This window comes from Columba livia, chromosome 25, assembly GCF_036013475.1.
Source record: "Columba livia isolate bColLiv1 breed racing homer chromosome 25, bColLiv1.pat.W.v2, whole genome shotgun sequence".
Taxonomy (NCBI): domain Eukaryota; kingdom Metazoa; phylum Chordata; class Aves; order Columbiformes; family Columbidae; genus Columba; species Columba livia.
In genome coordinates, this window is record NC_088626.1 from 3370141 (window position 1) to 3395447 (window position 25307).

At 43.4% G+C, this 25307-nt stretch overlaps 1 protein-coding gene across 3 annotated transcripts in view; it reads right to left on the bottom strand.

The window, feature by feature from the left end:
* The window catches only part of LRRTM4 (leucine rich repeat transmembrane neuronal 4), a 308260-nt gene that overhangs the window by 231579 nt on the left and 51374 nt on the right, over positions 1 to 25307 (bottom strand). For all 3 annotated transcript variants that reach the window (XM_065041045.1, XM_065041046.1, XM_021280913.2), the window contains one exon: positions 15227 to 15323. The gene's annotated coding sequence lies outside the window, so the exon portion shown is untranslated. The remainder of the gene's footprint in view (positions 1 to 15226; positions 15324 to 25307) is intronic.

Consider the following 25307-nt stretch of genomic DNA (forward strand, 5'->3'; position numbering starts at 1 on the left):
TGCTTAAATCTTCAGATGTAGCTCATTTATTTGTATGAGACAGAAGATACTCAGCTCTTTGCCTTTCCTTGGCTAATCCACTAACAGATCTTTCTAGATAATTGCTCATATTCCACCGAAAGCTACTCACATTCCAGTAAAAGAAAGCGCCTTACCCTGCACAAGAGTTCGGAAAAACTGGGGTTTGAGCTTCAATTTTGCTTCCTAATTCAGTGGGATGGGTTGCAACGATAAGAAAAATAGAAACACCTCATTTTTGAGATATTCAGAGACCTTTCAATCCTTTGAATACCACTGATGTGGTGTAGAACGAAACTCAATTGCTCTTGGAAACGGGAGGGTAGATACTAAATAATTGCAGGTCATAGCAACGAGGAAGCAGGAGGACCATGAAAGGTTCGCTTGGAAAACAGCTCCTGCAAGGGAAAAGGAGGATGCTGAGTCCATCACAACAATATTCCAGGATGAGACTACTCATCCTCTTGTATTTGTGGAGAAACTGGTTTCCCTTCTCGAAAACAACCAACCTTTTCCTTCCCTTCCAAATCCCGACATCCCGACAAAGCCACAAGCGCCATTTCCAGTCTGCAAAAGGAGATGAGCGTCCTCTACAAACCTCGGGTGCTCCTGTCAAGCTTTCCACGTATGGCAAACGTACACGAGGCCTTTGCCTCAACTGGTTTTCCCTTTCGGCATCGATCGTGTTCTTGGTGTTCTGCCGTGTACTGGAAACGGAATTACTGCGATGCAACTCCTATAGGCCATAAATACGTCGCTGTTCTTCCCCCGTGCTAAGCGCAGGTGCTGACTCTGTGAAATCCTTGTTGCCGGCTGCGAATGAAGCATGAAATGAAAAACCCTTGTCCATTCCGCAGAGAGAAAACAGACAGTGCAATGTCATTTATTACGCTGTGATACAGACTGCGTCCTATCCAAACAAAGCAGCCGCTGCTACTTGGAAACTCTCCTACTTTCCATTTTTACTCACTGCATCATCCCCTTCTTCCTAAACTAGTTCAAAGAATCAATTGAGGCAGATCCACTTCCAGCAACCAACTCCTCATAAAGACAATGGGGCCTGAATCCGCTTTAACTGACTCATTTAATATTAGAATGAAAACACAGAAATGAATTCAATCAGAAAAAGACCGGTGTATAACATTTAGAGCACGTGCATAAACAGCACCTTGGTTTAAACCACGTTCAGGTGTGATTTGAAGCTTTTCTTCAGCTATGCTTTTCCTGCCTTATCTGCTGAGATGACGTTTGGTCTCACCTGTGTAGAAAAAGGGTAACTTTCCATAGGTATTTCAGCTTTGCTGGCTGCAGAGAGGTTGCTCCACGAGAAACCGTGTTCTCGAGTGCGCAAAAGGCAAATTCATGGTCTGCTTCTCACTGAACACCAAAGGGTTCCACCTCCCCATCCCTTTCTGAGGTGGCAAAAGAAGTGAAAAACCTAAAAAAAGCCACAAGAGCCCTTCAAATTTTAATTTGAGTAAAAGATCTGATATGCCATCACAATGTATTTAACCAGACCCGATTCAAAAGCTGCATCTCGGCTCTTACCCCAGTTTCCCTGTGAATATGCTCTTTCTTGTCAGCTTGTTGCACCGGGGACAGAACAGCAGCACCGAGATGTGTACTTAGCAGAGAAATACAAGAACAAGTTGTCAGGCTGTATTAAAATCCAGCTTGTAAACCAGAGCAGCATTAACTTCTTTTTTTGTGATGAAATAATCATATCTGGAGGTTTGCTCTGTGCAAGGAGGGATGTGTTAGACGCTGTCTTCTCAGTGTTAATTGCCCAGAAGTGAGCGGCCTGACAGTGCAGCGGTGCCGAGACGTGATGCTGCTCATGGACTACAGATGACACAACATTATTAAAATAGGAAGGGTTTTTTGCTTAGTTCTATCCACCAGAAAACTCAGAAACCTCACTAAAAATGTCCTTTTTCGCATTCTTTATCTATCTCATTTATGGACCAAGCGCAATGAAGTCGGAGGTGTGACCGCAGTGACACAGCCGCAGCACCAAATTGCCGACACCTGATGGTCCCGTTTACCGAGGGGCTGAGAAAAACGCTCCGTCCTGCACCGAACTCTGTGCTGCAGGGGCATATCATTCATTGCCACTCACATTTGGGTGTTCTAGGACCTACCTGATTTAAATTTTGGCATTTTTAAGCAGCGTTTAATTCAGCAGAAGCGTCTTAATGGGTCGAACAGGTGGCCTCAGGATGCCATTTGAAGCAAGAGTTCTGCACACCGCTGGTTAGGACACAGTCCCTGCCCTAAAAGCTCACAATCCAAATATTAAATAGAGGCAAAGAGACTAAAACAGGACAGGGCAGGAGGAAAAGCAGCAGCAGGAACATCACCTTCTGCCCTTCTTGACCTATTTCTGCCCTTCTTGACCTATTTCACTTGGGAATTTTCAACAGGGAGAGCAGATCCCTCTAAAGTCTCAGCCTGGGATTCCTTGGGTCTATTAGGAGATGCCATTTTGCATATGCATTTATGTTATTTGTATGAAAACACACACACTCCTGTGCTTATCTGAATGCCAGTCTTCACTCCAGCCCCTTTGGGCAGGTGTTTGTTCCCCCAGTAGCTGCAGATCTATGGAATCTACACGTTAAATCAAGCGCCAAGCACACAGGCGCTCACACCTGCCTTATCTCCTCAATTCATAATCTGGATACTTTATATTCCAAGTAAGATCCTGATCCTGCCATCCTCAGACAAGCAAACATCTCCAGGGAGCAACTGCAGGATCAAACCCATAATGTGCTACATGCCCCTTGGTCTTTATTTATTATTAACTTCTCAGCAGAATAGCCAGAATTCGAGCTGACAATAACAAGCCGAACTCCCTCTTTCATGCAGGAATTTCCTATCTCATGTTTCAAAACGCTTGCTATTATTAGAACGGGCAGCACCGCAGCCATGCAGAAAAGTCAGAGAATTGTGCTTCAGCTGGTTAGAATTCCGCACAGCCTGCATTCGGTGATAAAAATTAAGCTAACTCATATACATAAATGAGTTTATAAAAAAATTCCACCGCATCCTCGGCATTTTAATTCCCTGGAGAATTCGCTGGGAGGTTATGATTTTTCATCTAAGTAACTACCATATCTCTACGCTAAACTAAAGATTGCGTGACATTTTAAAATAGAATTAAAATACATGTAGCGGGCAGAGGGTCATGAGTGAGTCTGTACTTGGTTGGTGGAAGAGATTTATTATCTAGGCACAAGTGAATGGAACAAAACCAAGGACTTAATGGTCAGATGTAGAAATGTTATTACTGCTGTCACTGAAAGCACCATTAACTTTAGAATATTTGCATAACTAAGCTGGAAAAACCTTAAGTCTAGCAAAAAATTAGTAGTTACTTTTTATTTTTATCCCTGCTCCCCAATTACTATTTGTGTGCTTATCTAGATACAAAGCCCTAGAGATTCCATCAGAATAGATGGAGATGATTTGCTAACCCAGCTTCATGGTATTGAATTCCCAACAGACAAAATCATTCTCCAGCAATGATAATATAAGGAGGAACTTATTTAACGTGGTTTTCATCTGTGTGAATCATCACCCTGCTTTCTGTTCATTACGTGAGAATCATAATGAATGCACTTCCAGGATGGATGAGAAACTGGGGGGAAGGGAGAGAAGAGTGTTTATACCTCTAAATTGTTTAATTCGATGACAATAGAGCATAAAACAGGCGGGGAATCGCAGTGACCAGATCTTGAGATGGGGAGAAATACTGAGTGTGTGCCCAGGGGGGAAATACATGAACCTTCCCGACGTTCCGTCTCATCTTCTCACCCCAGCAGGTTTGCTGGTCCTGCATTTCACAGCAATAAGGACCCTCTGGTGATGATTTTATGCTTGTCAGGTTCTCCATCCTGGACAGGGATGTCAGGCGCTGCTTTAACTCCACTTGGAAGCAACTTCAAATGCCGATTGTCAGCGAAACTTGAGATGAAAAACCAGTAAAACCAAACAAAATAAGAAAATCGATAGGGAGCTCCGTTCAAGGTGATCCAACTGTCATCGCTATTAATATTTCTCAGCCAAATTAAGAAACTCTGCAAATGGAAACCTCATCTATAGCTGGTGTGTATGTACATAAGCCTTTTAAGAGGAAGGAAACCAAACAAATCTTCACCTTTAAAAAGCATTAATAGCATAAGATGGTAAAACAAGCCGGGGGAGGCTCTTTATGTGCTGTCATTTTCTAGAAAAATACCAGGTAGGTGATACCCAGGACAATCAATTGCATGTTTTGAGGAGTTGAGCTATAGCAACAGATCAATAATGAGCTTTGTCTCCTTGTGCCGCAGCATCCACCCCAATATTAAAGCACAGAACCCGAAAGATTTAGTTCAAACACACAACACATTTCCCGTTTCTAACGGATCTGTGGAGCTTCCAGGTCTTGAACGGTAAAAATAGGTGAAAACTGTGCTAGACCGTAGGTGAGAAAGGAACGGGGGAAAGTGGAGCATCCTCACGCAAAGAGCAGACGGCACAGCCCTATATATGGATTTTTACAGTCGAATCTGGGACGTGTTCGTCTCCAGGGATGTGAACCCGCCTTCTCCAGACCCATTGATTTTACACCCCATAGCCGTCGATCGTTAGAACCGTCAGCCCTTCCCCGCTCCCATCAAGTGAACGCTACATCTATAGACGACCCGACAAATCTGTGTCTTTTCTGCTCTTTTTGCCCATTAAGAACATCCGTAGCTATCCCGGCTGCAATAAGCAGCACCAAAGGAGTTCACTTTTAGGAAATGATACATTCTTGAACCCAAAATATCTCTGGAAAAGCTCTATCCTGGAAAAATTCCCGCAATCCTATAGCTAAGGTGCAGTGAATTCAGTAACACTGAATTATTGCGAGAAACGGATCCGCGTTGCCAGACAAAGAGTTAAAAGTCTGTATTTGGGCTGCTCCATATGCATCGCATGGCCTCTCTAAATAGGATTATGCTCAAATTCCCCACACTGGTAATTATTATATGTAAATACCCAAAGTCGATTTGCCGACTGCACGGCTGTATTTGACATCTGCATATTTCTTGCGTACGCCGTAGCTCTCCACACGCAGACGGCTGCCTGCTTGTATAAATCTGCCATTGGACTTGATGAATCTGCTGAGCTGGAGTGTAAACAGGTCAGGTTTGGGGTGAAAATTTGGGAATTAATGAGACCTGACAGCGCGGGTGTTTCTGGATGAACCGGGTGAGGCCAGGATCTCGTTTGTTTGCATGGATGATTAGCGGTAAAACCCTAATGATTAAGACAGAGCAAGTGCGGCGCTATTGCAATTAAAGCATGATGCTTTAAAATCCAAGCCTTTTAAAGTATCTTTTAAAAGGATAGATGCATTTAACATTCATCACCTGCTGCCAGAGAGGCCACGGTTGGTAAGGAATGGAGCTGTAGGGTCAGGGGTTTGCAATGGGCAAAGCTTTTCCAAACACATGAACCTTATAGATCCTTGAAACTGCTTCAGGAAGCAAAGTTAATTTTGGCTTAAAAATCTAAGTGATTGTTTCAATCCATCATTTGTTTTCTAGTTGAAAAGAATGGAAAATATGAAACCAGAAAAACTTTCAATAAACGCAATAACGTTTGACATGCTGTAGAAGATCCGCTCTGAATTTTGGAGCCGTGTGGAGAGGAAAGCAAAAGGGGTCTGGACACAGAACACTCCGCTTATTGCATAGAGGAAACTGTATTACTGCAGAACCGTATTACTCAGAGACACCGAATTGTGGTAGAAAATCAAATGAATCAAGGACTCTCGGTCACCAACCAATTCATTGAAATGGAAGGCATTAGGAGATTACTTCAGTTCCTGAAAATTCCCAGCTATGAACAAATATATTAAGCATCACAAAGGTGTCTAAACTTTTTTATGCATCAAGGTAAGAGAGAAAGAAATTTAAAAAAAGGATAAAAAAGGAGATGAAATATTACACCGTGATCCTTGAAATTTCAACCCACAGGATACTCTTGCTGCCATGAATAAAGGAGGCAACAAGGTCTAAGACAAGGTTTCAAAACCAGGAGGAAGAGAAAGCGGAAGAGATTTATACGTTTCATCCCCATGGCGAGTGGGATTCTGCTTGCCAAGGTTAGCTGACACAAGCACAAAAATGCAATAGCTATAAATTTGCCCGCACCGAGATCTATAGTCGCTTTGAGATGATGGAGCCTGGTTTATCATCTGACTTTTAAAATATATACACAGAGCGAGACATGCTATTAAACTATAAAATAATAGCGGGTTTGAAATGTAAAGAGGATACATGTAGCCGGGATGTCTAATACTAAAAGTGGAAATAAAATGATTATGTGGTTAAGCGTTTCCCCAAAGAAACGTCACAAAGAAAGCGTGTGGGAAAGACTTCAGGCCAGCTTGTTCATGTAAATAATCCTATATAAATCAACATTGAAATAGAAATAAAAGGAGCAAAGCCTTCACAAAACACTAGTTGTGCTGAAAACACAGAACTAAAGCCACTGTATGAACAGGGACCTTCTTATTGAACCCTCTTAAGGCAAAGCATTGGATAAACAAGGATGGGAGATGAACCTGCAGCAGTTTAAATCACCATCAGAACTATAACGTGGCCATTAACAACTCTTAAAAGGACACAGATTTTTTCTGTTTCTGAAAGTGTCCATGCAGTAATATATCTTTTAATGTAGAGTTATTTATCACAGTCTACCAGAAGATTTAGAACAGAGAGCAAGATAATTCCATCATAAGGTTGGAAAAAGCCAAATATGAAACAACCTCACAGTTCGAGAAGGTGATATCCTAGATAAGCCATGGATTCAATACTGCTCCGAGCATTCCAAAACTGGGCTTGTTCACAGCAAACTATCCTGCTGAAATCATCTTGCAAAAGAAAACATGTTAACAACTTATTTCTCTAGCGTTGAAAAAGCGGATTAACCTCCACTTTGGAATTTACACAGGCTGGGAGCCAGAGCTCAAATAGCCGGACACATTATTATTATTGCACACAGTGACATTAATGATCAAGCCAGGCAAAAACGACAGCAGGTATTTCTCTGAAACATTCCTCACCAAACAGCCCTTTAAATAGAACCGTAAATGTTGTTTTTATAACCATGTTGGGTAATAGAAATGCAAACTCTGAATGGCGCTCTGGGGTTTCTACTATGAAAAATCTCAGTATAGCGGGTCTCTAAAACAATTGCCCAAGTTACATTAATGCATTTTCCTAAGCTCAAAAACCCCTCTTCTAGCTTTGGCTATAATCGCTATTATTTTCTGCACAAGTAATGATTTCACAATCAGCTAAATCAGCACTGAACAGAGTCAGATGTTGGACGTGCTTTACTTTTTATCTGAGGTCTGGTGTGCAGCCTTGGAGCAGCAATACTGAACAATACTAGTGGATATCACAGCCAGCCCTCTGAAATCAGTGCCTTTGGAATGATATTTTATCCATCCCATGGGATTCTTCCCAATGGCACTGAATGTTCAGATATGGGGAAAACAGGGGACTCCACTGCTTTGCCCTCTTTTCTTTAGGGGTTTGGTTTGCGCACCAGCTGTAAAACGAGTCTAAAGCTTTTCCTTAAGCACAAACAACTGAAAAACACACTCGAATATGAAACCAGGACGAGGGTTGGTTGGAAACCCCTCTGCAGTGAAGGGTTCGTTCCCTTTAGTTGATGCAAACAGAACAAACATTTGCAGGTGTCATCACCCAAATCCAACCCTGGTGCAATCGCTGGATCCACCGGCATGTGAACTGTGAAAAAAGAGGCATTACAGACTCCCAGAGTGTCAGGGGTTGAAGGGCCCTGGCAAGCTCATCCAGTGCAATCCCCCCATGGAGCAGGAACACCCAGATGAGGTTACACAGGAAGGTGTCCAGGCGGGTTGGAATGTCTGCACAGAAGGAGACTCCACAACCCCCTGGGCAGCCTGGGCCAGGCTCTGCCACCCTCACCGGGAACAAGTTTCTTCTCAAATTTAAGTGGAACCTTTTGTGTTAGTGAGGATGAGGTCCAGCAGTGCACCTCTTCTAGTCGTCTCCTCCATGCTTTGCATCAGAAAGTTATTGTCACTGCACTGGAGGAACCTCCTAGACTGTGGCTGGCTGAGTAGTCCTTCCAACAGACATCAGGGAAGTTCAAATCCCCACCACAGCCAGGGCCTGTGATTGTGAGGCTGCTCTCAGCTGTCTGTAGAGGCCTCTTCAACTTCCTCAGCCTGATCTGGTGCCCTATAATAGACCCCCACAATAGTATCACCCTTGCCAGCCTGCGCCTTAACTTTCACCCACAGACTCTCAACTCGCTCCTCATCCGTGCCTGGACAATACTCAATACATTGTAGTTGCTCTCTCACATAAAGAGCAACTCCACCAGCACGCCTGGCTGGCCTGTCTTTCCTGAAAAGGACACAGCCATCCATGACCACATTGCACTCATGTGAGCTGTCCCACCATGTCTCCCGAATTGCCACTAGGTCATAATCTCCTGCCCTAACACAGGTTTCTAACTCCTCCTGTTTATTCCCCGTGCTGCGCACATTGGTGTGCAGGCATTTCAGAGTGAGCTGAGCACACCCATTTCACCCCAGGGGTATGGGAGGCCTCCCAGCCTTCAGCAACTCTAGAGTGCTGCCCCACTGATGCAAGCCCAGCTGCAACCCCATCCCCCTTCCAGTCTAGTTTAAAGCTCTCCAAATGAACCCTGCTAATTACATTAATAGGTTTTATGCTGTATTTCTCCTGATATACGTATCAGGACAAATCTTTCTGTGCCATTGAATCTATGCTGTCCCTGCTTCTTATGTGAAAGCAGGTGAATTTTCAGATAGAAACAAAGCACGAGCTCCTTTATCATCCTACAAAACATCCAACAAACGAAACATTTCCTCTGCTAAATCAGGATAAAAATACAAAATCTCAATTTTCCTCTAACGTACAGAAAAGGAAGAATTCCAGCCAGGTTACTTATTCATTGGGCTATGTAATTGCTTAAAAAAAAAAGAAAGAAATAGGCACATTCACAGGGTGATTCATCCCACTGTAACACGGGTCAGATAAATTGCTTTTATACCTTAGCGTAAAAGGAGCCGTAAGAACAAAGAACATGCCCTTAAACCTGCCTACCCAGCGCATATTAACACCGAGTCATTTCATTCTCATGAAACCCAGACAAGCTTTAATTCTGGATGAACCTTTGATTGTCAATTCCATTTTTCCAAGCCCTTCATTTCATTTGGACACATCAGGATTCCCACAAACAATTCCTGACCAGCTCTTACAACTGAGCACAAACCGCACATTTGTTTTCTTTCTGGTCACCTTTTTTTCCATAACTTCTTTCATTAAACATAAACCAAACTTCCAATAAAAAGCCAGAACAAACCCAACGACTATCTCACCATTTCTTTGGTCCATTCTGTCCCACAACTTAACACGCTCAGTTAGTACAACACTTTATCCTAATGAATTATTTGGGGTGTTCAAAACACCCCCCTAATCAACTCAAAAGTAGCATGTGGTCTTTAATTTCTGTTGGCTGTCCCCATATGCTTATAACTCTGTATTGGAGATAAAAGGGGACAAAAAACCACCTGACAACACTACTTCAAATTAATAACTGGCAAACTTGCTAAGAGGAAAGGGATTTGCATGAAAGGATTTGCTACAAACCAAACAACAGAGTTATTTAAACATCAGACTCATCCAAATTAGAGTTGGATCAAAAGCTTCTGCCATGTTTTTACTGTCCATAGGGCGTGAAAAAAGCGGCTTTTGTTTCCACTAATAACATTTTGCTTGATACTCACTGATCTGAGTTCAACCCACTTGTATTTCCACCCTACTCTTGGGGGCAAAGCCAAGTGCGAGTCTCTGCAATGAAATCCTCTTGAGATTTGCCCTCGAACTTGCAGTGACTCTTTCTCCTCTTTATGTTTCTACCACGAGCCAAGTAAATGACTCCAAACGGCAAAGGTCACCCAGTTCAGCTGCTGCTCGAGCGGATAATGGGCAGGGAAGCCCATTACACCCCTTATTTTTCCATTAGATGCCACTGAACAAATCGTGTTCTCCTAAGTGGAGTCTTGCCTTGATTCTCCTTCGTAATTAGAGTCGTTCTCCAGTTCTCAGCCCTAGAAAACACATCTTGGAGGGAGCACACGGAAAGACGTTGTTCTCTGTTCCTCGTGGGACTGAAAAGCTGATAAACTACAGAAATGGAGAAGTCAGTATACAAACAGCATTTCAACATTCAGCATAATTCAACTCGTATAACTCAATGCCATAGGATACAAGGGAGTGAAAAAATCCCCACAGAATTAAGCTATGGTTCAAGATTTCATCAATTAATACCTTTTTATATGCTGAATAAGGAAAAAACATTTTGAATTTTATTTAGAGTTACGCCAACAAAATGAAGAAATCACTTTGCTGAGCTGTTAAATAGCACCTTCTCTGAATAAACAACCGAATGGAAGTGTGTTATTCACCTCTATATACCACAGATAGAACGCTGTTAATTAACTACTTATTGTAGCCTGATTTCCAATGTGCAAATTCCTCTTGGGTGGCCCTGATACCACCTTCCCTGGGGGTGTAGGAAGGAGGATATGAGGATATGTTGTTAGTGGATGAAAATGGGAGCCTGATATACAGAATTCAGGAGCTTCTTCACCAGACCAGCCGCTTGGTCTCTCCTTCTGCACCTCTAACCGCGATTATTATTGCAGTTGGAGATTCGCAGATCTGAGGGACGCTTGAGCAAGAAGTCAGAGTCGCCCTGTTACGCAACAACGGCTCAGAACAAACACACAATAAAACCCGCGCCGTAAAGTCTGAAATGATTTAGGGGGACCCCGCTCAACTCCAGGTGCGGCGAGGCAATTCAGACACCGCTGCTCCCCGTGCTTAATGAGATCCTGCTCCTCCAACGAGGCCGGAACGCAACCGGGATGGCCTTTCACGTCTCCTCGCACGCCATCACCCAACTGGGAAGATGAGCTTATTAAATATTGAAATGCCCAAGTCTTGCCTGGAGCCTGGAATATTGCAAGCCAGGCATTTTAAATGTGTGTATTAATTGTCATAGAAGTACTTTTCTAGCCAAGCCCTTTCAGGGAAAAGGGCTAAAACCTTCGGCTCATAGAAACCCCCAAGCACCGGGAAGGTTGGATTTCACGCACCGGTGGCTCTCGCGGGTGTAAAACTAAAGGAAGATGCACATCAGTGCTGACTTAGCACTGTCGTTCAAAAGGATTTTGCTGTTTAAAGACCCACCAAACCACGGAACACACGGGATATGCACATCAGCGGGTTTTGAGTTGATTTGTCTCAGCCAGGAGGTGGTTGCAATGGGTGTCCTGGGGAGCCCAAAGCACCAGGAGCCACCGGGCTCTGGCACCATCCACATCTCCAAACAACTACGAACTTAAAGGCAACTTACAGAAAATGCTTTAGAGCTATGGTTCTTAATTTCCTTCCATATACCGGCCCTTCTTCGGTATCCAGAAAACATAGTCTCTACAAGTAAAGATATATAAAAACAGTAATATCATGCCCAGGTGCCATCAAGCTTTGCAAATCCCAAGCAGCCAACGCAAATGCGGCTTTTTGCCCAGGTTCTAAAAAACCAACAGACAAATAAGGTAGAGAAGGAATCAGAGAACATACAGAACTGACCCTTGTAAAAGATGACATTTTAATTCAAAGTGGCACAGTGACAGGAAAATATTACGAGCGACTATAGACAGAAATGAAAGTCCTACAGGATCAGCGTGCCCTTTAACAGTTGCTGCTTAAGGCCTTTTCTGCTTGGAGAAGTTAGTGCTCAGTCAAATAAAGCATGTTTTTGTAGCACATGCTACTCTACAGTGATTTCCTACATGAATAATAAAATGAGCATGCACGTTACACAAAGTGGTCACCGTTCAACTGATATTAATATCAAGGCTACATATAAAAATTGTACAGAAGACCTTTAAAGTCAACTGCGTCACATAGAGATGCTGTTGATGTGTATGACAATAAACCAGCTCCGAATTCATATAGGACTTCATGTAAACAATTCCGCCGTGCTTTCAACACCACGGGACAACGTGTGTTTTTGTTCTAACCCAGTAGGGGTTACCAGCATCTTCAAAAGTCTCCAAGACACAGGCACACAAATTGTAGTCGCCTCGAGCTGCCGGTTCATGAGCCGGAGAAGAAAACGGGGGAATAAAGCGCGAGAGGCCGAGCGCCCAGCGAGGTTGGCAGATGAAATACGAAGGTTGAGCCCCACAATAGCCGCGTGTCAGCCCCGTCGTGGCAACACTCAATCTGTGGGGCTGAGACCAGGCGCTGCCATCGAGTGATTTATTTCAACCCAACAAGGTGTCTTGGCCCCTGAGGTCCAAACATAAATACAGCCAAGCTTCTCTCAGCCAGAATCCCAAAGGCGGTCATATAAATTGTGCCTTGTTTTAGAAAGGTATTTTCAAGGGGAAAAACAAATAAAATACACATTTTAAGACTTCTCTCAACAGCAGGTATGTGTCCATGTTTTACCTGCGTGATAAAACGCTGCCAGGCTCATGCCCCAACTCTACACAAAGCAAATCTCTTAATTTCATGCAGTTAATTCAACATAGAGGATGCTCTTGTAAACTCACAGAAGACAATTATCCTCTTCCATGCCAGTTTCTGAGAACAACCTTCCCAAAGAGGAAAAGAAACACCTATTTTTAAAGGATGTTTAAAGAAACATAGCAACATTCAAGACTTTATTCGCATCCTTGGCATACAACGGTCTTGCTAAAGACGAGAGATGGACAGCAAGACAATTCCACAGTACTGGACTGTGCTCCAGAAGTGAACAATATGATTTGAATCACATCACCAGATTTCTTTTATCTCCTTCTGACCTATTGCAATAGCGTTAAAGAGCAGCATATGAATGATGCCAAGTGTGTGGATTAATGATCAATGGAAAATATTCTTACGGGGACACGCACAGTCTGAGAACTTGAGCAGAGCTGAAAATAGAAAGGATATTAAACAGGAAGGAAAACTGGGTTTGCAGAGTATGCCGGCCACAATCTTGTGCAAAGAGGAAAACGCAGTTTGGTAGGTAGGTAAGAAAAGCAAGTCCCTTCACGCCCCGCAGCACCGGGACAAGACACAGCCCTGAAGAACCATTCCAACGTTTTCCCTACGCGTACCGATCGAACCATTTTGCACCTAGAACCGCAGGAAACTCTATTCTTGGGTGGAAACTCCAAAAGGTAAATCCACAGCATGTTAAATAGGCAACATGCGATTTTCCGAACTCCATCCCTCCTGCCTTTTCCCTCTGTTGCCACGGGGGCTTGCAGCTGCTGTTCTGAAAAAGCAACAAACTCCAGGTAATTCTCAGCTAAATATCTCTTGCAAGCAGAGAGTTTTGAGACTCACACAAGCTTCACACCAAGTTCTCACTTAGTAACTGCTCACAAGGGCAAAAGTTCACAAGAATAAGTGGGACTGAATTATACACTTTGGATTTTGGGCTATGCAAAGATAAAACAAACCATATGACCCAAACCAGAAATATTAAGTCAAAACCAATTCACCTAATGCATACAGTGAAAAGCATACAACTCTAGGAGGTACTGATGCTTCCAGAGCTGCAAATACTGCACTGCAGGTAACAATATTCTTCCTACTATGACAGACAGCCATGAATTAACTTGAAACAAAAGGAGAGATGGAGATTATATTTTTAAGGATGAGTATGTGGAAAGTGCCTTTGAGCTCTTCTGTTGTCATCTTAGTCTTACCATTAGAGAAGAAGACAAATAGAACATATTTAAATATATATATGTATATAAAAGATATGTAATGAGGGCAAATCCATCCGCTGGTGTAAAGTGATGCTGCTTCAACGTCTTCAGAGCTCTGACCTTTTACACCCCCAAGGATTCAGTTCATGCTCTGGATGCTCTATACACAGAGTATTTATCTCTAAACCATTGACTTGAACGTATTCCATTCTGCAGAAAGCTATTTTATATTGCTGCTTTCCAATTTCACAGAATAACAGAATGTCAGGGGTTGGAAGGGACCTGGACCTCACTACCCAGTCATCCAAAATTTGCTTTTGTCGTAAGGACAATCACTAATAAACAGGCTCCTCAATGGATAACAACCTGAACGTCTGTCTCATGTATTTTGGGGGTGTTTGGTTACTTAGAGTGAAAGCAAAACATCTAATGCTGAGCAGAGTGATGGATTTTTAGAGCTCGATTCTCCCAACTATATGCATCAGGATCAACCACTGGTAAATCCAGCAAATCCAATGCAATTTTCCATACCTAAATTGCAAGCTTGTAGAGAGCACAATAAACAGCTCACTCACCCCCATACCAACAGTTCAATGGATATTATTCTGAGAATGTCTTTTAATAGACTACCCACCTTTTGGCACTGAATGAAGCTCAGAAAAGGCCAAACGTGTGTTTGGGTAAGAGTGGCAAAACTGCGGCTCTCCATAGAAACTCACCTAAGGGTGCTTTGCTGTTTTCTTTGAAGGGAGGAAGTTACCGCACTTCCAAAATTAAAAGAAATAAATCTGTTTTGCCACTTGAAACTGTTATAAGAGTGTGATAAACATCAAGAGAGAAAAATCTCAAAACATCTCAGTGTGCTGTGATTTCAGTTTTTTGTTACATCACGTACTTATTCCAGAGAACAGATTTTTTTTTGTAGCTGTTGAAACACACATAGAAAAAGTCCATTTTTAAGATGTTTATGGAAGAAAATGTATCCACAGCTTTTGGGTCAACGTAAAATGAAATTAATGGTTTCTCTGGCTGGCTGCAAGGGGGTATGTGCATTTGCCTTACATACGTGTTTGTTTTTGCAGCCCTGCCCCTTGTTTACAAGGCCCAAAATAACATAAATGTTAAGTTTTAACTACATTTGTGTGCTGGCAGCTCTCCGGCTGCAAGGGAACTGCTGAGCGAGGATGAATTCAGTCCTCTGGCTACACATCTGTTAGAGACCGAAAGCTTTGCAACGCGAGATGGAAAGGTAGTGGCAGCAAACCAGGGCTTCATTCATCAATTAAACTCATTTTTCATAGCAGCGTAATGAATATCCAAGGGAGCGTTTAATGCCAAGAGAAAGAAATAAATAAAGCGGAGTAAACTCACAGTAGAGAAGAAGAATCTGGAGAAGCCTTCTGCAAGCTGGAGAGGTTGCTGTTTTCTTGGCCGACAATTCATCCTTCACACGAGAACGTGTCTATTGCTGCAAGAAGAGAGAGGTCGCTACATTACAATATGAACAAAGAGCAAACCTGGCTGAAGTTTGGCCCTTCAACATCCAGCCTGGGATTTTATCCGGTCTTTTCAAACACAAAGGCCAATACAGATATTGATCAAAATGTGGGTTAGGGAATAAAAACAACCCCACAATACAACTATTTCTGCACTTGAGAACCTGAAGACTTTTTACAGTTTACTCGTCATTCAAAGTGATTCACCCAACACCTTTTGCAATTACTTTTAGGTACAAAATCAACAACATGTGAGCAGTTACTCAGAGCATCATGTCAATTATTTCTGTTTACAACTGGCGAGTACCATGTTGAGAGGATGTAACAAAAAGGAAATTTCAGTTCCGAATATATTCTGCCACACACGTCCTATTTAACCGTGGGCAAGCTGCAATCTTCCTGAGCTTCTCTCCATATCGCTTTGGGCCAAATTCCCTCCGGATAACTCAATGCAGAATATTTCTCTTTCAGGGTCTATGGAAAAAATGTGTCACTTGGGAGCCTGTCAAGAAACTCACTTCAAGCTCTGAGGAACCAAACGGTTGCACTTGATAAGGTAAACAGACCTCATTTAGTACACTGAAACACATAAAAAAGAACTTATACCAGATAATGCTGTCGTTCAAGCAGATACCTGACAGGACAACTACCAGGTGAAAACAAGTGCTCACAGCTAAACTGAGGGAGTGCGGTCTGGATGAGCGGGTAGTGAGGTGACTGTGAACTGGCTGAAGGGAAGAAGCCAGAGAGTCGTGGTCAATGGGCAGAGTCCAGTTGAGGCCTGGATCTAGTGCAGTGCCTCAGGGGGCAGTGCTGGGGCCTGTATTATTCAATATATTCATCAATGATTTGGACGAGGGAATAGAGTGACTGTCAGCAAGTTTGCTGATGACACCAAGCTGGGAGGAGTGGCTGACACGCCAGAGGCTGTGCTGCCATCAGAGACCTGGACAGGCTGGAGAGTTGGGCGGGGAAAAATGTAATGAAATAGAACAAGGGCAAGTGTAGAGTCTTGAATCTGGGTAGGAACAACCCCAGGTTCCAGTATAAGTTGGGGAATGACCTATTAGAGAGCAGCGTAGGGGAAAGGGACCTGGGGGTCCTGTGGACAGCAGGGTGACCATGAGCCAGCACTGGGCCCTTGTGGCCAGGAAGCCAATGGTACCTGGGGTGGGTTAGAAGGGGGTGGTCAGTAGGTCAGAGAGGTTCTCCTGCCCCTCTGCTCTGCCCTGGGGAGACCACACCTGGAATATTGTGTCCAGCTGTGGCCCCTCAGTTCCAGCAGGACAGGGAACTGCTGCAGAGAGTCCAGCGCAGGGCAACAAAGATGCTGAAGGGAGTGGAGCATCTCCCGGGTGAGGAAAGGCTGAGGGAGCTGGGGCTCTGGAGCTGGACAAGAGGAGACTGAGGGGGAACTCATTCATGTTTCCAGATATCTAAAGGGGGAGTGTCAGGAGGATGGAGCCAGGCTCTTCTGGGTGACAACCAGTGATAGGACAAGCGGCAATGGGTGCAAACTGGAACACAAGAGGTTCCACTTAAATTTGAGAAGAAACTTGTTCCTGGTGAGGGTGGCAGAGCCTGGCCCAGGCTGCCCAGGGGGGTTGTGGAGTCTCCTTCTGTGCAGACATTCCAACCCGCCTGGACACCTTCCTGTGTAACCTCATCTGGGTGTTCCTGCTCCATGGGGGGATTGCACTGGATGAGCTTGCCAGGTCCCTTCAACCCCTGACATCCTGGGATTCTGTGATATTCAGAAATGTTGCTGTAACACATGAGATGATCGTTACCTAAGTGGGGATGGAATGCAGACTGCCACATGTTTTATTCCTCTTGCATGTCTGCCTTAAGTTGGAAGTATATATTTGAATATCTTTTTCTTCTGTCAATTCCAAATTCCAGCATCTAAATCCAGTGTCTAAAGAATTACTTTGCCTGGGTTTTCTCTAAGGCAAAGATTCACCCACAGAGGGCTGGGAAGCTGAGGGGGAAAGGGACAAAAGCAGTTGGAGGGTAAATACCACCTAACAGAAAATTGAAATCACTGTGTTGCAACTGAAAAAAAATACCATGGTTTTGTCCCAAAAGCTGCTTCCTCTCTAAACTTTTCTTCATTAGACTATTAAAAAATGACAAAGATATTACACTACCATGATTTGTGTTTGCCTTTGATGCTTCGTTTTATTTAAATCACTTTCCCCTTCACTTCTCAGATAATAGCTCATTAATAATTTCTGGTTTGGAAATCCTGGTTAAATAAGAGTGGAAACAGACACAATAAATTTTTAGATAAGTAACTTGAAAAGATCTAATCAATAAAATCCTGGGTGGCAATAATACTACCATATTAAATTTACGGCATCTGTTTAAACAATACTTTCCTTACTCCACTACTCTAAACGTTGCTTCAGGAGGTCTTTTTATAGACTATATTTTTTCTTTTATGGTGGGACTGTAAACAGGCAGTTAAACTAATATTTTGGTACATTCAGCGTGCTGGGCTCCATTTTATGGAATCTTTCCATAAAAGCTCATTGCAGCTTCAAATACCCTTTTACAGCTTGAAAACGGGAACGGCGGAAATTCCCTTTCTACTGTGACCCAGGCTCAGTGTGACACTAAGACGGGTCACAGTGCTTCGCATGGGAATAAACAGAAAAATACCAAAAAAAAAGGGAAAATTATCTAAACAAAGACCCCAAGGAAACACCAGAGCAACACAGACACCCGGGAACCCTCCATTTAGCATAGAATTTATTTCTTTGCCGCTCTAGGACTTTCTTTAGGGCTACATAAACAAACTATCCTGTTGTCCGCATCCACTGCCTACTTATTTCCCTATAAAAGAAGGTAAATGCTAAAATATGCAGATGTAGCCATAGGCAGGAAGAATTGTCTACAACAATTGCATTTAAACATCATTTTTTTGTTGTTGTTTGGGATAGTGTCCTGGGGACAGCAGGATGACCATGAGCCAGCACTGGGCCCTTGTGGCCAGGAAGCCAATGGTACCTGGGGTGGGTTAGAAGGGGGTGGCCAGTAGGTCAGAGAGGTTCTCCTGCCCCTCTGCTCTGCCCTGGGGAGACCACACCTGGAATATTGTGTCCAGCTGTGGCCCCTCAGTTCCAGCAGGACAGGGAACTGCTGCAGAGAGTCCAGCGCAGGGCAACAAAGATGCTGAAGGGAGTGGAGCATCTCCCGGGTGAGGAAAGGCTGAGGGAGCTGGGGCTCTGGAGCTGGACAAGAGGACACTGAGGGGGGACTCATTCATGTTTCCAGATATCTAAAGGGGGAGTGTCAGGAGGATGGAGCCAGGCTCTTCTCGGTGACAACCAGTGATAGGACAAGGGGTAATGGGTGCAAACTGGAACACAGGAGGTTCCACTTAAATTTGAGAAGAAACTTGTTCCTGGTGAGGGTGGCAGAGCCTGGCCCAGGCTGCCCAGGGGGTTGTGGAGTCTCCTTCTGTGCAGACATTCCAACCCGCCTGGACACCTTCCTGTGTAACCTCATCTGGGTGTTCCTGCTCCATGGGGGGATTGCACTGGATGAGCTTGCCAGGGCCCTTCCAACCCCTGACATTCTGTGACTCTGTGTGTGCAGTTTTTTCAGTTACTTTGTGCAGGGGTTCAATCTCCGCTCTGCACAGCACTGAGCACACAAAGCGGTTTTTCTGCATAACTGCAATAGCAATAATACAATAGGGCTGCAAGTAGGAAATGGCTTTGAGCAAGCACTTTCCACTTTTTGGGAAAAAAAAAAAGGCACTGAAAAAAGGCTGATTTCTCCTGAAATAGAGCAGACACATGCTGCTAACTCAGGGAAATGTTGTTGTTTTAAATTGTGCAGCTTTGCTCCAGCACCGCTCCACGTTTAAACCTCCTGCTGCTGTCACGGCTTTGGGGCCTACACAGCCTGGGCCTACAGGGCCTGGGCCTACGCAGGCCTAAACTCCCTCCTAAGAATGAAAAGCCTGATATTTATGTTTCACGTATCCGGTTTTGTCGCAATTGGAAAAAAAATAAAAGGAAATGGAGGATATTAACTCTCTCAGTTTCTTATTTTTATTGTCTTCATTGATCGGGGGAATTCGGAAGGGAACTCTCTGTAGTTCTCCAGATTTATCTTAATTCTTTTTACTCCCAGATAAAGGAATTCTACAGGATTTATGGGAAATTTGAGGGATAAAAAAGAAAAAACACCTTTTTTTCTTCCAAAATAACGGTCTTTCAATATTTTTTAACAGAAGTTAACTAAAAAAAAAAAAAGGGCAGATATTTTGTAGGTTTGAACAACAAAGTCTCTATTTGACATTTTGGAAGCACAAAAGTAAGCTTGTGCATATCAAAACCAGAACATCTTTCCTTACTTGGCACCCTATGGGTTCAGTGCTCCTTTGACATACGTCTCCACACTATAGTTTGAGAGAAGGTGAAGATGTCACAAGAAAGAAAGAGGAAAAAAATAACTAAGGGGCTATTCATAGTTTTGTAATTTGTTGTGGTTGTTGCAAATCTGAAAGAAAAATCAATGTTGTTATTGACAGTCTCCTCTCTACAGAATATGTATATTCTGCTTTATTGCCAGTGGTTTGACTATTGTGGGCTCTTGCATTGATTTTTTTAAGTAATCACTTTGGGAAAGCAGCATGAAATATTGCATAAAGCAGATCATATAAACCCAGGCCACATTCTGGGGACAAGGTTGGCTTTCCCTAATATTTCTAAGCGGAAAAATTCACGCAACGGAGAATATCTGAAAATCAAACAGGATCATTTGTACAGCGGCTGGACGGCTCTAATGAATTTGCTAATAAGGGTCTTGGGAATTTGCATAGCCGCATTTACATCCTAATGGTTCCACTGACATTGTATTGCGTGTGAAGGACCAGGAGAATGATTTACAAGATATAACAAACCTGAGAGCCATGCCGTGTTTCCATCAAGCTCACTTTCTGCTAGCTAATAATAACTTTAGACCAATACCCCTATATAAGTACAGAGTATCTCTATATTCATCACAGAGATTAAAAACACTCAGTTGATCTTTCGGACTCTTCTACTTTTGTGCTTAGAGCCTACGCAGTGATTTGAAGTGAAGAAATAAATCTCGCGCTCTCAGTGTAATTTAGCCTGTCCAGTTAACCTGGTACAAATTCCCGCAGGATTTGGTTACGCTACAGTTGTATTATTTCCATCATATCCACACACACCTCCGCTCCCCCAATTAGGCTAAAGTATTAATGAATTGTCATTTTTTTTTCTTGTGAAGTAACAGACTGAATAAATCTCATTTCTGTCAGGTCGGCAAAGCCTGACAGGGCACGAGTGGTTTTGAATATCCCAGATCTGAGCGGCGGGCACAGCAATGAACACATCGGCATGGAAAGGCAGCACCTCGTAAGCAGGGAGGTATTTCTCCTTCTGTCAAAGGGAAGGGAAATGAAACCAGATTAACAGAGGAGCTGAATAAGGGACCCCAGGCACAATAGCAAAAGTAGGTAAGCGGTTATTCTTAAATATACTGAGCACCAAAACACAAATATTGGTCCATCGTCACATTAATGGTTGTTGTGATTATACATAAAGCTCACATATAACACTGCCTACCGAGCAAGCACTAACTGAACACATAACACTATATGATGCTATGAATAATGGAAAAAATATGACAGGAAACCAGACAGACCTGACACCCCAAGAAAATGTTCTCTATTAATTTTCAGGGCAGTTCTGTCACTTGAGTTTGGCAGCTCAGTTTTTCCTACAGAAGCGTATAAATAATAAACACAGGCTGCTTGATCTTGCTTTGCAATCATTGTGCAAAAAATAAAATAGAACAAAACCAAAGATATGGCAACAAACTGACACTTGATCGTGTGGGCTGGGGTGACAGCAGCAGCCTCCCCCCATCTGTCTGCAAGAAACACACGTCAGCAATCCGGGCCGGTGTGCCCCAGTGCTCAGGATGATGATTTAGCCACACGTGACACCTAAAGATCAATAGTACTTTATAAAGCAAACCACCTCCAAGTCCCCTCCGGCCAAGTGGAATTAAGGAGCGCGCATTTTCACAGCGGAGCGAGAACAGAAGCTCTGCTGGGAAATGCACCCGAGCTCCCGCTGCAGATCCAGCCCCGATGCTCAGTCACCGATGAACTCGTGTCCTGCAGCCTTGGGGCTTCCACAGCTTACAAGTACACAGATGTCCTTTTATTTTCCAATTCAGCTTATTTATAAACAGATGCTCAATATATATTTGTAGGGATAAATGTTCTGGTGTAGGATGAGACTCCTGCCCTAGGCAGAGAGGTCAGCACATAAAGCGTCTGCAACAATTCATCTCTCAGATTACACTGAGACAGCCCAGCACAAGGGTGATTTCCACAGCGAGGATTCAGCTCGGCACCGCCAGAAAAATCAATGGAGGTTTGTTGTTGGCATAAATAAATCCAGAGTGATGTCCTCAGGTGCCCGGTCTTGCAATATAAAGAGTAACCTAAAGCAGAGTAACACCCTGGAGAAGACTGAAGAACGCATCGGCAACTTAGAGCGTATGCATCTGCTTCGCTGAGTTGAATGACGGTGTTCTTTGGAGGGAACTGAGGCTGAATTGTCACGATGGCATCTGCAGAGCCAAGTGAAGCCAACCCAGTGAAGCTGGACAGAAAGGGAAGAGCAGAAACGTACCCACAGACACCAGCGACACCCAAATCCGCCCCAAAACAAGGTTGGGACAGAAAGAGCCTACCGAGTGGTTTCCAAACCAGACACCCATGCCACAGGAATGGTTATTTTCAACACTGACTATTCACAGAATCACAGAATTGACTGGGTTGGAAAAGACCTCAGGGATCATCAAGTCCAACCCTTGGTCCAACTCCAGTCCGTTTACTAGATCATGGCACTAAGTGCCATGTCCAATCTCAGTTTAAAAACCTCCAGGGCCGGTGAGTCCAGCACCTCCCTGGGCAGCCATTCCAATGCCTGATCACTCTCTCTGCAAAGAATTGCTTTCTAATCTCCAGCCTCAATTTCCCCTGGCAGAGTTGAAGCCCATGGCCCCTTGTCCTATTGCTGAGTGCCTGGGAGAAGAGCCCAATCCCCACCTGGCTAGAACTGCCCTTCAGGTAGTTCTAGAGAGTGCTGAGCTCAGCTCTAAGCCTCCTCTTCTCCAGACTGAACAAGCCCAGCTCCCTCAGCCTCTCCCCATAGGGCTTGTGTTCCAGTCCCTTCCCCAGTCTTGTTGCTCTTCTCTGGACCCGCTCCAGCACTTCAATCTCTTTCCTGAGCTGAGGGGCCCAGAACTGAACACAACACTCCAGGTGTGGCCTCCCCAATGCAGAGTACAGGGGAAGGATCACTGCCCTTGTCCTGCTGACCACGCTGGTTTGGATACAGGACAGGATACCGTTGGCCTTCTTGGCCACCTGGACACACCGTTGGCTCATGTTGAGCTTCCTGTCCATTAGTCCCCCAGGTCCCTTTCTGCCCGACTGCTCTCCAGCCACTCTGTGCCCAGCCTGGAGCGCTGCAGGGGGTGGTTGTGGCCAAAGTGCAGGACCCGGCACTTGGCCTTGTTGAACTTCATCCCATTGGAATCAAACCATCCCACCTCATTCCCAATGAGATGGGAACTCACCCAGAAAACCTCTCCGCTGTTCCTAAATAGAAATCAAAGCAACAACCAGACAGGTCTCCTGAATCTACTCCCTCCAAACTTCCTTTGATACAACGTCAGATCAGTAACTGGATAAGCTTAAAAACAAAAGGCATGACCAAGAATGAAAGAAAAATAATGGTAATAATTGTACTTGAGAGATATAAGTATCTATCTCTGTATTCAGAAAAAAAAATACATGCTTTTAAAACCTGGACAGCTCAAGGGGACTTTTATCTGTAGATCATAAGGTTCAAAGGCAATTTCTGTTAATAGCCACTTGAAGTTCATTGCCATTCAAAAGTCATTAGGTATCATATGCATGTGCAAGCTTGACACAAAATTAGTTGCAGGGGTGAAAATTATCTTAGAAATATCTACAAGAAAAAGACTGATGCTACATTGTTAATAAGTAGGTAATTCAAGTGATGACCCAACTTTACCATCTGCTGGGTAAAAAGTGCCATGTAACAAGACTCTTTTGATGCTATGGGATATGAAAATAGACAAAAACCACTAAGGTTTTATTAAATTAAACAGTATTAAATAATGTTTCATATATGAGAAAGAAAATTTAAACATTATTATATATTTAAACATTATATGCACACAAGGCAATACTAGATCATAATGAATTATTAGAAGCAATCATTATGGTGCTCACCTCTTCTGGCCAATCAATGGCTTGTCAAAATAATAGAAAGTGTCTTATTATTCCTAAGGGAAATCCCCCGGAATGCTCACCACGTCACCCTCCTTTGGGAGCAAATGGTGCTGCTCAAGTCCAAGAGCCTTGCCGACTTCTTCCAGACTTCAGAAATGCAAAATCAGCAGCTTTGTCTAATCTGCCGTAATCTGTTCAGAGAAAAACCTATTTGCCATATGTTGATTTATTTTTAGCCATACAAAAATCATTCCCGAATCCTTCGCTGTCGAGAACGGTAGAAGGCAGAACTAAAACACACATACTGTGTTTAGGCCCGTTAAGACTGCAGAGTGATTAAATGCCATCGGTAAGGATCCAGAAGTCATTTGCTAGAGCTGTGATTTATATTCCTCCCAAAAGCCGGCGATGCAAATGGTTCTGAGTGTGGTCATAGAGATTTCGGAGCTGGGGATTCCAGTCCGGGCAGTTCTATTTATCTCTGGGTAATGACATCATTCTGTTCTGTGACAAATACGTAAAAAGCCACAATTCCCACCCATTCAGGGTTCAACCTGCTGGTTATAGTCAGCCCATATTCTTGTCTAATGTTTGTGTTGATTTGTTCACTGTCCAATACCAATTAACTTCTTTTTTAATGCCTTAGAATAGACATAAGTGACCATCACACTGACAAAGATGAAACAAGATTTAGAGAGGTGGTTCCTGACAGAGGACAGGAGATGAGGATGTAATTAAGGAAAAACAATTGAATAAATCAAAGGAAATATGATTTGAGTTTCCTGCTGGTGCCTTCGGGGCGTATTTCACATTTATCTGCAAAGGCTTTCAACAACAAGATCAAGATGCCGGTTTTCCCAAAGCTCCAAGGGCTTCTTCCAACGCCACTCAGACACAAACAGGTGAGTGAACTCGATGTAAGGAATTTATAGCAAGGGAACGGTTTTGTGTGTCTCTCTCTAACCCTCTGTATCCCGACGTGATTTACGCAGCTTGTGCTGCCTGTTTTCTACACAGAACTGGGGCACAAACGAAGAAAGGATGGTTAATTCCGTTACACTAGAAATGCCAAAAATGCTAATTATTATCTTAAGCTTTTCTCCGAATAAACTTTATTAATGGTTTCTTCCTCTGCATGCAAATTTCAACAACTCTCACACCATAATTAAATTAGCATTGTTTATGCTTTAGAGTATTTAAAGTCTGAAATTACAGGCAATAACTATAAAATAGACTGATAATTAATGATAATAACTCACTCCTGCAGAAACTGGGCTGAGGCTTAGCAGTTACGACACTTTTTTATTCCCAACAGCTACTTTATGGTACTTGAAATTACTTCGTAATTCTCCTAAGCTAATTTTTATTACCATGCAAAACTTTCAGTAGTGCAGGGGCAGGTTATTTGTGTTCACATTTCGATTGCTGGAGTTTCAGATCATTTCTAACTTCCTCCTCTGTGGTGCTAAAATACATCACAGAGGTGGAGTTGACTATGAGGAGGAACCTTGTCCAGATGTTAAAGAGCTTGGACTTTATGTTTTGTGCTGGTTTATGTTCTATTTTGTGTTGGTTTATGTTCTATTTTGTGCTGTTCCCAGCTCACACGATGCTGGAGAAGCCCCTTTGTGGT